At 40.4% G+C, this 13,798-nt stretch overlaps 1 protein-coding gene and 1 pseudogene across 3 annotated transcripts in view; one reads left to right on the plus strand and one right to left on the minus strand.

Moving 5' to 3' along the window:
- Positions 1–13,798, plus strand: part of LOC136826576 (NFX1-type zinc finger-containing protein 1-like) — a 321,939-nt gene that overhangs the window by 11,068 nt on the left and 297,073 nt on the right. The window lies entirely within an intron of this gene.
- On the minus strand, positions 8,563–9,899 carry LOC136826550 (zinc finger protein 862-like; annotated as a pseudogene).

Genomic DNA, 13,798 nt, shown 5'->3' on the forward strand with positions numbered 1-13,798 from the left:
CTCAGGTTTGTATAGTTAGGAAAAATACAATTTACTTTAAAAATAGTGATTTTTAAGTGCAGAATGTAACTTACCCAGTAGTTATATTGCTATTGTTTCAAACCGAACAGCAGCTAGAATTCAAATTTTGCGCCAGCAAAACAGAAAACAATATGGCGGCTAGGAGATACCTCTTCTGCCCACTGCTGGAGGAGTGAGGAACTACTTTAACACAAAACTTTTGTCATTTCTGCCGGCTTATGCTATACACACATGTTTGCAGCAGCTGCTAGAATTCACGATTATTCTGTTATATTAGAATCTGGTGATGTACTAAGTGTTTTGTCTTCAAGAATTAGTTAGGACAAGTGAGTACATCTTTTCCAGCTTGTGTTATTTTAGCTACCTTCTTTTCTTTGCAGTTTGTCAGACTTGAGCTCAGGTAAGAACAGGGCAATTAGAGTTTGCAGCAAAGGGTGCAAAAGTGAGTTAGCTAAAGAAATTTATGATGCACATACGGTTTGCGCTACTTGTAGGGGTCAACTAGGATGAAAAAATTAGATTCTGATAGGAAGCAGAAAGCTGCAGTTAGAGCTTCCTCTAAGGGAGTAGATAATCAGGATCATGAACTTTGAATTTCTCCCATTAACACCCCTCCTGTTAATCACCTGATTTCCTTTCACCCAAAACCAACTCGCCTATCATCTGCCAGACGTATTTCGAGCAGAAGTTCAGGACCTTTCGGCGATTTCCATTCAAGTGAAACCGGATAAGATTTTGGGTCTTGTGCAACCCACTCAGAACAAGATTCGTCCTCTGGTAGTCTTTTCCTCTACACATTCGCACAGGGAAGCAGAGAAGGTGATGAGGAAATAGAACAGGAGAGTCACAATTCCACCAGCGGCGCATTCTTGCACCTGAAGCTTTGACTTGTTCGTTGGCGCCAACTCGCCTCTCGTCTGTCAGACGTATTTCGAGCAGGAAGTTCAGGACCTTTTGGCGATTTCATCAAGTGAAACTGGATAAGAATTTGGATCTTGTGCAACCCACTCAGAACAAGACTTGTTCTCTGGTAGTCTTTTCCTCTACACATTTGGGCAGGGAAGTAGACGAAGAAGGTGATGAGGAAATAGAACAGGAGAGTTGCAATTCCACCGCTTACAAGAAGCTTTTGAAATTTTGAGAGTTTTCCAGATTCGTTCTATCATGTAGCGCTCTCCCCTGCAGACTCTTCTCTCTCGAGGGATTGGAAGAAGAGTGCTTCGCACTTACGAAGATCGTTTTGTCTTTTTCGGCACGGAAAGCACTAAAACGGATCAATGCTTGGCTCCTTAAGACGACTATCTTCTGTTTTCCTTCTTCCAGATTGACGTCTCGGAGACAACTCTGCTACGAGACGGAAGAAGCCTTCTGTTTGGGAGTTTCTGCTGCCTCCCAGGGAGACTTCTCGGGGCCTATCGACGCTTCGAGACGTTCAGCTTTTAATTCGCAAAGGTTATGTTTTCTACCCTCGAACTGGACACCTGTTGAAGCACATATTTCGTATTTTTGAGGTGGTCAGTCTTCTTTTTCGGACTGGTCCCTTGGAGCGTGGGGCTGCAAGATTTCTGCATGTTCTCCTTTGAATGAGGAGTCGTTTACAGGTGTATCGGAAGTCCTTAACGTTTTAGATTAAGGAGTTATCGACGCTGCTGGAACTGACTGCTATGTTTTCTTTATGCGTCCTTAAAAAGACAGAATTATGGTGTTCTTTCCTTAAGAAGGGAGTGTCAGATTTCAGTGGTTGGCCTTGTTTGCACCTCGTAATAAGAACAACCTGTTCCAGAGGAACTGTTAGTGGAGATTTCTTTGGCTCTTCAGAAGAAATCTACGCAAGATTTTCTGTCTCAATCCTCCAAAAGACCAAGAATGACTTTGGTTGCTTCGCCAGTTGTACGTCCGACTTCGTCTTCTTCTATCTTTAGCGCAAGTGGCCGATCTTTTCTTGTACTTGAAGAAAACGAAGCTATTATCTACAGTCGACCCTCGTTAAGACGGGCTAATAGAGGGGCTAGGGTGTCCGCCTTAGCCTATAGTCCAGGTTAACCGGCGATTATATATACTATATTTCATTATTCCGTATAAAGAGTATGCATAATAAACCAGTGTAGAAATGATTGAATCAAAGTGCATGGTAAAAGATTAAAAATGAAGAATAAAACATGATAAAAATGATAGAATGCAGCCGAATATGTAGATGCCTAGGCCGAGACATAAATGCATAATTGTTAAGAAAAATCGAGTGGAGTCTCCAAAATGAAGAGTAAGATTTTTTTTTTATTTATGTATTCATGATCACAATGTCACAATGATTGTAATTCAACTTGTGAATGTTAACGATAACTAAGACAATAAAATACATTTCATTATATCTCTTGGAGACGATCGTATTTTATTGTTTCCAACTAATGTTGTCATCAGTTTGCAGTCGTAAATCTGAGGACGCTCTGGAATAGGATTCGCAAGTGATGACGCAGCACCACAACAGACTGGTGTGGGATTTCTCATACCACTATATTAACGTTAAAATTATTGTTGAATTCATGTTTTCATGAAATAATTATATAAGGCAAATTATTAAGTAATTTTTTGCCATCAGCAGTCAAATAATCCAGATCATGGCAGCATTCAAAATTAGTGCCGCCACGACATAATTCTATAAATAGAACAGAAGTAGAGGGCTGTCATTGGCTAGCAGATCTCCATGGCAACCAGCCAGCCAATCCGGTTGTAGCTGTAGTCTGTCTGAGAAAGAACTTTTTCTCAGAGAAGCTGACGACTTAAGTGCTTATGTTATGAATACAAAGCCTAGTTTTTAATAGTGTATGTATTTTACTGGTTACATGAAGGATAGAATGAATTCCTTCTTCTTCTTCTTTTAACGTGCCTTTTTTCCCCATTTTGTATGGGGTAAGCACCATGTCTTCTTTTGAAGGACTTTGTTTTGGCTTTGATCAGAGAATCTTCAGCACCAAAACATATGTTTTCGTTTTTGGCTTCAGAAGATATTTACCAAAGCTGCATTGACATAGCTTTAAAACAAAATTCTTCTCTTTAATCTCCCGAAGATAGAACTACGCTGCTTAGAGGGAACTGACAGTTCTCTCTCTCTAGCCTATCTTGCATGTCATTTGCCGTGTAAACACAGATAAAATTACGCTGCATAGAGGGAACTGACAATTCTCTCTATCTCATGTCATTTGCCACGTAAACACAAGTATTGTTCAGTAACTCAGATTTTGTCTTCGTAAAGTTAACATTTGTCAAGGTCTTTTCTTTCCTAAAAAACATACAAACATTGTACTGTACTGTAGTTACTAGTCGGGCAGCAGATAGGTAATCCTATTAACGCTTAGTGATTGACTACGATACTTCAAATGAAGATACCCACCATACACGAGTTAAATCGGTCAAAAGTTAAAAACATTTCAATTCAGTACGGTATAAATACAGAACAGTATGTATAAATAAAATAAAATGAAAAGTTTTCATTTACCTTTGGTAAATAAAAAGGAAAATGGTACATGACGAGCAGAGGAACAGTGTCTTAAATCGTGGTCGAACATTACGTGTTTTAAATCGGCTGACCCCCCTTGGTGAGTGCCTTATCCGATAGCTGGCTCAATGAGGGTCTACTACCACTACCATTAAGGGGATCGGCCTGTTTCCCACTTTTTTAATGACAGGTTGTTGATATATAGGGGGTTTGTTTAAGGACATTATGTGGAACTTCTGGGGAAAAAATTTTGGGTCAGTGACCTTAGGTTTTGTGACGCCAGAGTGATTTTCGGCCAAAATTGGCCATTTTCAAAATGCATCTTCTCCTTTGCTTTTAGTTTTTAAGGGATGGGATTTGAACCACGTATAAAACACATATGAACCTTCAATAAAATGCCAGGGATTTTTGATTTTTCAATTCTTCTTCGAGATATGAATTTTTTCTTTTTATGAAATTTTCCCGGAAAAATTACAGAAAAAAATTATTACAAAAATCAACAACTCATAATATTAAAAATCCTGGCATTTTATTAATCTTCCGTGTTTCCCCATGTTATATATAAAATTTCATTTAGATTGGTCCAATACTAAGGGAGGAGATGCATTTTAAAGGCGAAAAACTTGTTTTTGAGAAACGGCCTTCAAAGTTTTAGTTACATAAAAAAGTAAAAGGGACTTCAAAGACTGTGTTACAATTAATTCTATGGTTTTAATTTTTATTTTTGGGTATTAATTAATGCAAAATGATTATAAATAAGAATATTAATTGATTATTTATGTGCCTAAGACACATTCTTATAAATTTTAGGTTCCTGGTCCCCCCCCTGTCTGATCTTGCTGCAAGGTATTACTCTAGGGTATCATAGTTGCCTACACTTTTTTATTAGTGTCTCGAATCCATCCCTTGCCAAATGGATCCTGGGAATGACTTTACATTCACAATTAGGGGTTCGTGATTCAAGTAGTTCATCAAGTCTTACTTCACTTATTATGATAATTTTATTTTCAGGATCATCTATAATATCAGCCTCCGAGCTACTGCTTTCTTCTTCTAAAATATCTTTGCCCTTTGGTAGTGACGAACAAATAAAGAGGCGTTTAGGGGTGGATGTGGTTGGTCTCTTGTCAGCAGAGATCGCTGCCTGTGCCGTTTGATGGGTGACAGCTCTCTCTCTCTCTCCGTCGCTCCATTCCCCTCTATGGCACTAATTTCTTGAACTCTTTCTTCTACTTCTCGCCTGGACTTTTCCACTTGGCTTTTCCACATTCTAGAAGCATGAAGTGAACTCTTGGACCTTTTAGGCACGGTGAAAAAACAAAAACACAGCAGAAAATACAGAGTTCAGTCAAGGCTAGCGAGCATGAAAAATGTGTCCTTCTAGCTTGGAAGTTTATAGGCAACTCTCGGCCACAGTCGGCGTTATGGTATGAAGTGTGCGTTGTCATGGCTAGGAATAACTAAAAAGGTGCCGAGTAGGATATTATTGACATTATACATTTCATTTCAAAGGAAGTTTTCGTAATATATATCGCAAAAACTATACCAGACTAAATCATTTGCGCTACTGGTGTTTTATGGGTATATAGTTATTATTACATTTTAGGCCATAACTAGAGAAATAGGGCAAATTTTAGCATAATATTTCGTGGACACATTCTTGAACCCTATACGAAGCCATAGAATTTTTTTCAGCAAATCGAATTTTTTAAAGATTTTTGGGGTTTTTTAGGCGGCCGATCCCCTTAAGGTCGACTCTCCGAATTAGAGGAATTTATTTCTGATGATAGAAATTCATTTCTCGTCATAATATGGTTCGGATTCCACAATAAGCTATAGGTCCTGTTGCTAGGTAACCAGTTGGTTCTTAGCCACGTAAAATAAGTCTAATCCTTGGGACCAGCCCAAGGAGAACTGTTAACCAGTTCAGTGGTCTGGTTAAACTAAGATATACTTAATTTCTACCATTAAGGGGTTTATACTTAATTTCTACCATTAAGGGGTACAGGGCTGTTGGGCTAGGCGTTTCAATACGGTGCTATAGATTGGTCTGGTAACAAAGATTTGTCAGACTTAATTAAGTCCTTCGATAGGGAGAGGATGGAAGGACCAAGATTAATAGGCTGGAACTTGGACGTGGTTCTGAAGTGGCTTAGGAATGATAGATTCGATCCTCTCAGTACAGCGTCTTTGAGGGAGGTGACGAGAAAGACGCTAATTTTAGTAGCCTTAGCTACAGCGAAAAGGATAAGTGAAGTGCATGCCTTAATTAAAAAGTAGGTTTTGCAAATGGAAACACTATCTGTTCCTTTAATATGAGTTTTATGGCCAAGAATAAAACCCCATCCAGGCCTTGGCCACTGTCGTTCGAGATTCGTAATCTGACAGATCTAGTTGACAGAGAAGAGGAGAGACTCCGCGGTGAATAATCCCAATGGGTTCCGGCGCTTGGTCTTCAAGACCTCAATTTCGTAATCAAATCAAAAGGAGAGACTCTTAAGCCCTGTTAGAGCTCTCAAGTTCTATATTCAAGTGAGAGGTGTGAGAGGTAACTTGGACCACCTCTGGTGCTCTGTTAAGTATCCTTCTTGGCCCCTCTCAGAAAACGCGTTGGCTTTCTTTATTCGGAATGTAATAGTGGAGGCTTGTGACCATTTTGATGATGCGAGTGCAGTGTTTTGAAAGTTAAAACGCATGAAGTATAAGCGGTTGTAACCTCTCTGGCCTTCAGACGCAATTTGTCTCTTTCTTCTATTGTACAAGTGACCTTTGGAGGAGTAGGTCAGTGTTCGCCTCGCATTATGGAGACAACATACAATATTGCAGTACCCCATGTCCTTTCGTAGTGGGTGGTACGGTGATAAGGAAGTGCATCCTTCCTTAGTGTCCCTTTCTCCTTGATGCAGGTTTAGATTCTGCTGGGGAGTTTGGGGTACGTACCTCTCAGTCACTAGTTCTTTTAAGGGGTTTAATTTTGGTGTAGGCTAGTGGTGATACCCATCAATTGGTTTTGTATTTTTTTGGTTGGTACTGCGCCCTGAGCAGGGCATTTGTTTGGTCATCCTTCGTGTCCTACGAACCCTTCTAGGTCGCAAGGATAATTTACTTGCTATAGATGTCCCATGGTTCCCTCGCCACGTCTTGCAGTTAAGAAGAGCTCCATATTTAAGAGGCAGAATCAGTATGGATTGCTCACTTAACAGGTAAGGAAATTAAGACACTTCTTTTACCCAATAAAAGAAGATTAACACACATTTAATATAGTTCTATCTATTCATGGTCCCACCTCCTTTAGTGTGGGAATCAGCAATGTAACTACTGGGTAAGTTACATACTTAAAAATGACATTTTCATAATAAAATAAAGTTTTAAGTATACTTACCCAGTAGTTACATGATAAAAGCCCTCCCTCCTCCCCTCTCATGAATGTAGGGCATAAACGACTGAAGTTCAGCACTACCGCTGGTACCGCATCTGAGTTACCGCACTCTCAACGAAAACGGGGTTTTCTAGTTTTTTTTTCTTAGTGGATGGGTAACTATAGAAAAAAATAAGAGACTCTAACATGGCGCTAAGCTAATTACCAAGTTTACATTGCATAATTTACAAAAGCATTACGAATGATAAGAAAATAGATTTTATATGATGTACCATATGTTTTATCATATCATTAAGCTCATTTGTCAAGCTGGCAAATGTATAGTTAATGATAAAAAACGGTACATAATTATAAGCTCTAATTTCCTCATACGTAAGACTTTTGTAAATTATGCGTTATTTTCTCGTGTTTTTTTTTTTTCTTTTTCTTAGGAACTACAAGTGTTCATTTTATTTAACATTGGGTACGTCAAAATTTACTATAGATAGACAAATAGTCATGAAAATAAATTTTTTTCAGTACAATGCATTAATACAATGCATTAACAAATAACAGAACGATAAAACTGTATATAATCCTACAACATGGCAATACACAACAATGAATTTACAAAATATATTTGTATCTATACTAATATACCTCTTCATTATACTAAAAAAAATTTATGAAAGTAAAATTAAATCCTGAATTAAAATATAGTTATCTGTAAACTATCAAGTAATTAATATATTAAATATACTTAGAAAAATATATTATTAACCAACAATGAAATTGTAAAACAAACCTCTATATATACACAAGTATATTTCTTCATTATACTATTAACTCCTGAGTAAAGTAAAAGTAATTGATGAGTTCAAATAAATAGTTATTTGTAAACTATCAAATAATGTATCAAAATATTGTGCTTGATTAAAAAATGGAGTACTGATTATGAAAAAAAAATTAAATTGTAAAACTAATTTGTATCCATACAAATATATGTCTTCATTATATTATAACATTTGGATTAAAGTTAATTTCATGATTGAAAGAATAGATATCTGTAAATTATCAAAGAAATAACAATAGAAATACAAAATTAATATCATCTTGTGAATTAGGCCTACATATCTTCTTTGTATGGAGGTGATGGTGATCTTTAACAGTACGTTGAAAATTCATAATAGAAATGATTATGAAACTAATCGTATCATACTCTTCCTATTCAATTTCTTCTTCTTCATTGTCACTGCTTTCATCTGTCCTGGTTCTCTGTACTGACTTGATCATGCCTGCTTTTGGTTTGAATTTCACGCAGCCTCCCATGCTTTTTGTAACTTCTGAAACCACGGCCAATGCCTTTTGGATGGCTGTTGACATGGTACTCCTTATCTTAGTTTTCATTAAGTTCAATTTCGAAAAGATCCTCTCAGCATCTGCATTCGAGGTTGAAGAGATAGAATGTTGAGAGCAAACTTGGGTAGAACAGAGAATTCAGGCTGGCCGTCGCCGTTAGTTAGATGAGAGAGATATAAGAAAAGAGTTTTGGGGTTACGGGAATTTTTTATTGAAGTCTGGAATACGCACATTTGCTATGTTTCTCCATTCATAATCTAACTTTTTCGTATCTCCTGAATATATACGAGGCACTGTATCTGCAAGATCAGCAAGGGTTGGTATGGTTATTAGTGCATCACTGTTGGTGCATTCTTCTGTTGATAAGGCACTGCATTGCTGCAATAATTCTGAATAAAAAAAAAAAAATCTCCTTAATCTGGGTACAAGCTGTGATCATAAACTGTCGACATCGATTCCTAATATCTGGTATCTGTCCTGTGAACATCTGGACCTAGATATATATGATTGACTGGAACAAAAATTCTTTCATCTCTCGGATCTATCTCTGACAGCTGGGCACCAGTCAATTTACTTGGAATACAATAGCATCTTAAAATATCAGAGTATAAACGCCTACACATATTGTGCAAAAGATGAATGTTTGGTTTACCTTTTTGAAATAACTTATTGAAATTATTGAAATATGGAAGGATAAAATCCAACAACTTGAAGTATATCTCCAGAGACGGGTCTTTTAAGGCGTCATATATGAAATCTGAAGCTGCCAGTCTGTCTTCTATATGTTTATTAGTAAAATATAAAGTAAGGGGTCTCCACTGCTCCAACACACGAGACACTTCCATGTGCAAGGAGAGCCACCTAGTCTGTGCCATGTGTAAAATCTTATGTGGTTTCGTCTGGCAAAAGTCCTGAAACTCCCAAAACTCGCTTTTCCTCTTAGCACTATGCGAGAAGTATGTGTAAATATCCCGAATCAGATCTTCACACCTTCTCGAGAGGGTCTTGGCGGCATTTGATACACACAAATGGATTGAGTGGCATGAGCATTTAAAGATGGTGATTCCAGGAGCTGCTATTTTAAGCCTACTGGTCAAGGAATTATTTTGACCCATAATGTTACTGGCTCCATCAGCTGCAAAGCCAGTCAGGCTTTTCCAATGGAATGTCACGTTGTTCCAGGGTTCTCATAATCATGTCAAAAAGATGCTGTCCCGTGGACCCTTCTGTCTCTTTATCAGATGAACTGTAAACATCCAACAAATTTAAAAGGTTTGTTTTGATGCATTCAGCATCAACATCAAAGTATCTGACTAAAACAGCGCATGATTTGGTGGTACTTGTGTCAGTTGTTTCATTAATGATTATAGAGAACTTAGTCTTTTTGAAGGACGCCACTAACTGTCGCTGTGCAATATTGGCAACATCCTTCATGACATAAGTTGCCTTTGTGCGCTTCAACGTTATTGATTGTGCAATTCTTGAGTCTGGGAAAATATCCTTTATCACAGCAACCAGATGATCTGCAAAATTTAATGCTACATTGTGTTCCGCCAAAAGCGCGGCTAACTTAATATCTGCTCTTGTCACGTCGTCCTCTCTTTTCCTGATGTCCCTAATTGATGGACCTTCACCAGCATTTTCCACTTGATTGGCATTTTCAAACATTCTAATACTAATGATGTGATGATGCGACAACTTATGCCTCTTGATTGCAGATATTTCTGCTGATATCGTCTTTCCACAAGCCTCACATAATGCCCGTCATGCATTTCGTGCATTTCCCTCTACCTTACGTAGCCACCCTCTAAACCGTTCATCTAAAAAGCCATGCATCTCTGAACACACACTGTGGAGGCATGCCTAACCACAATCTGGACAATAAAATTATGCATTTCAATATCATTGCTTATTTCATGTTTTCATTTACATCACAGGTTATCCTCTATCTAAGCCTATTCATATGAGTTTTGAGAAAAAACTATTTTTATCATTGGAACTAGGGTTTCTCATTTTGGGAGGATGTCTTTGTCCCGGGATTCCGGGATAAAATTTCATCTGATCCCGGGATGTCTATTTTTTTATGAATTGCCTTTATGACTCATTTTTGTTAATGCTGCTCTGGCTTTTAACATATAACCATTGTTTTCAAGTATAGGGTAGTGCCATAGCCACTGTACTATGGTATTCCATTACCCTTTTACTCAAGTTATCTGCATGAGAGTACACTCATGTGCACTTTACTGTCTTTCTCTCTCTAATTTTTTCTTAACTAGCTGTTCACCCGGCAAAGCCTTAGGGTTTGTTGTCTGTTGGCTTTTCAGTTGGAGTGACAGTTTGTCATTTAATAATTAATTATATGCAATCGTAAATACATAATATTAATGAAAGTAGCTCACAATGTACAGTATAATATAAAGAGTTCTTCATAAATGCTGATGTTTATAGTCAAGAGTGCTTTACTTAAGGCGGCTCATTCATGAATCAGTCCTTAATTGTCCGTAAAATATATGTACAGCTTTAGTATAACACCGTATAATATTATGTATAATATTGGTATTTTCTTTTATTATTACTTACTGAAATGTTAATGGAAATGAAAACAAATTTTGAGTACATTCAGTTATATATTTTTCTGATTTTACAAAACTAAAATGAATGTCTTATTTGCAGTTAATAATATAACAAAATGAAAAACATAATTTTGTACATGAAACTTACCCGTCAGATATATACTTAGCTATAGTCTCCGACGTTCCCGACAGAAATTCAAATTTCGCGGCACACGCGACAGGTAGGTCAGGTGATCTACCATTCCCGCCGCTGGGTGGCGGGAATAGGAACCATTCCCGTTTTCATGTCAGATTTTTCTCTGTCGCTGGTTCCGGCAACATCTGTTGTTGGTTCCTTCTGCTTTGATTTTCATTTTTCGCTTGCTGAGGATTATTTTGGACTGACCTTTGGTGACGTATTGGATCTTTGGCTTGGCATACGCTTTTGTGGACTGTTTTTGATTTCGGCTTTGGTATTTTCTTATAGAATGTCTGATCAGAGTGTTGCACGGTGTTTCGTGTGTGTGTGAGGTCTGATTGTAAGGTGAGACTAACGAAAGCTTGGTAGATCCTCATTCTGTATGTTCTAGGTGTAGGGAGAATGAATGCTCTTTTGAGAATACGTGTGTTGAATGTGAGAATCTCACTGAACTGGAATGGAAGGCGTTTAAACTCTTATGCAATGCAAGTTGGAGAAGGACAGAGTTAGGAAGGCTTCTTCTAGAAGCGCTAGTAGGTCTCTTTCCAAGGAGGTAGATTTAGAACCTAACACTCTTCCAGATTCTCCTGTCACTCCAGTTGTTTCAGCTCCTTCACCCTTCGTCGAACCTGTGGATTCGTCGTCGGAGATGGCTGCTATGAAGGCTACGATCCGCAAGATGCAGTTGCAGATGCGAGCTATGGAGGAAAAGAAAGTGAGAAGTGATAGTGATTTGTGCAGTGTCCCCAGTGTAGTGGAGGGGGCGTCTGACCGGCTCCGCATCGCTCCTAGGGAGAGACCTCTTCCAAACTCCCAGACCCAGTGGAGGAGGAATGTCGACAGCCGCAAGGGGGATGAAGAGCGCTCCCAACGGTCAGGCGTCCCTTCGGCAGCGCCTGTTGACGCGTCCCAGGCTGCCTTAGATCGCCGCAGAAAAGGGATCTTAAAGAAGTGTTTCTCTTCTTCTGCTTCTTCGTCTCCTAAACGTGGTTGGAGTTCGGCTGAGGAATCGCGTCCTTTGAAGAGGACTTGGAAGGCTCCTAGAGGAGACGCCTTGGACTCTAGCCCTGAGCGCTTCCCTGAAGGCTCTCCTGTTTCGAAGAAGAGAACTCGTAGATCTTCCTCCTCTTCTTCTGGTGTTCAGGAGTCCACCAAGCAGATCCTGGTAGGCCTCCAGGCTCAACTCGCTGCTCTTGCTGGCTCTTTATCAAAGAGCTCCTCTCGTCGGAAGGATGCCTCTCTTCCGATTAAGTCCTCCAAGAGACTCTCTTCTCCCAGCAAGTCGTCCTCTAGGAAGCGTACTTCTCCTGTTAAGCGCCCCTCCAGCAGCAGGCGCTCCTCTCCTTCCAGGCTCTCCTCTCCTGGTAGGCGCTCCTCTCCTTGCAGGCGCTCCTCTCCGTCCAGGCGCTCCTCTCCTTGTAGGCGCTCCTCTCCTGATAGGCGCTCTTCTCCTGGTAGGCGCTCCTCTCCCGATAGGCGCTCTTCGCCTGGTAGGCTCTTCTCCTGGTAGGCGCTCTCTCTGGTAGGCGCCTCTCTCCTCGGCGCTCTTCGTCTCCCATAGCGCCTCTCCACCCAGGCGCTCGCGCCATCGTCGTCGCCGGTCTTCTCCTGTTGGAGATACTTTCTCCTCAGTCAGACGCCCCTGCTCGTTCGCCTCGTAGAAGTTCCTCTCCAGCCTCCCTTTCGTCTGTTAGGCGCCCCTCTCCCAGCAAGGTCTCCTCTTGGTCAGGCGCCAGTCAGCCTTGAGGCGCTTCTCTCCGGATCATCGTTCTCCAGTGGACATAGGCTCTTCTCCTTCTAGGTGCTCTTCTTCTGTTAAATGCCCTGCTACTTCTGACGTTCTCCTCCTCCTTCTGGCCTGGAGGCGTTATCGGAGGACGATTCTCCTAAGGACATCACAATCTCTGATTACAAGAGGTTGACAGCTCTACTAGTCCAGGAGTATGGAGATTCCCTCAAGCCTGCTTCTCCTCCTTCCCTGGTTCTATGCTCTCGAGCACCAAGGCTTCGAAATCTTCCTCTCTTGTGAAAATGCGTCCTACGATCTCCATGAGGAAAGCTCTTAAAGGTTTCGGAGAGTGGCTCTCCTCAAAGAAGGATGCAGGCAAGACTGTCTTCTCTTTGCCTCCCTCTAGACTTTCGGGAAGAGCAGGAATGTGGTACGAGACTAGGGAGCCTATGGGGTTAGCTCTCCCCTCTTCTGCTGGCTCTGATTTTTTCTTCGCTGGTGGATTCGTCCAGAAGACTCTCCCTTAATTCGGCCAAGGCTTCTTGGGACTGTGTGAACTGGACCATTTCCTCAAGGGCCTTTTTCCGTGCTGGAAGTGTTCAACTTCATGGACTGGTCTCTTGGGGCCTTAGCCAAGAGAAGTCTTCAAGAGGATTCAGTTAGTATGGAGGACCTCAGCAGTGTGTTGTCTTGCCTGGACAAAGCTGTTAAGGACGGCTCGATGGAGATCGCTTCCTGTTCGGCACTGGCCTTCTTAAGAAGAGGTCAGTCTTCAGCGCTTTCCTCTCTAAATCGGTCTCTCCTTCCCAGAGGTCTTCCCTCTTGTACGCTCCTCTTTCTAGCCATCTTTTCCCACAAGAAACTGTAAAGGAAGTCTCTCGTTCCTTGTCGGAGAAGGCTTCTCAAGACCTTCTAGCTCAATCGTCGAAGAGGTTGAGACCTGCTGCGCCTATTACTAAGAAGGAGAAGCCCCCTTTTCAGGAGCCCTTTCGTTCATCCAGGTCTATTAGGAGGCAAAGAGACCTGAGAGAAGATCCAGGCCTTCAGGACTCCCTTCCAGGAAGTCCAAGTGAAGATCAAGTCCTCC

Source organism: Macrobrachium rosenbergii, chromosome 41 (assembly GCF_040412425.1).
Source record: "Macrobrachium rosenbergii isolate ZJJX-2024 chromosome 41, ASM4041242v1, whole genome shotgun sequence".
Taxonomy (NCBI): Eukaryota; Metazoa; Arthropoda; class Malacostraca; order Decapoda; family Palaemonidae; genus Macrobrachium; species Macrobrachium rosenbergii.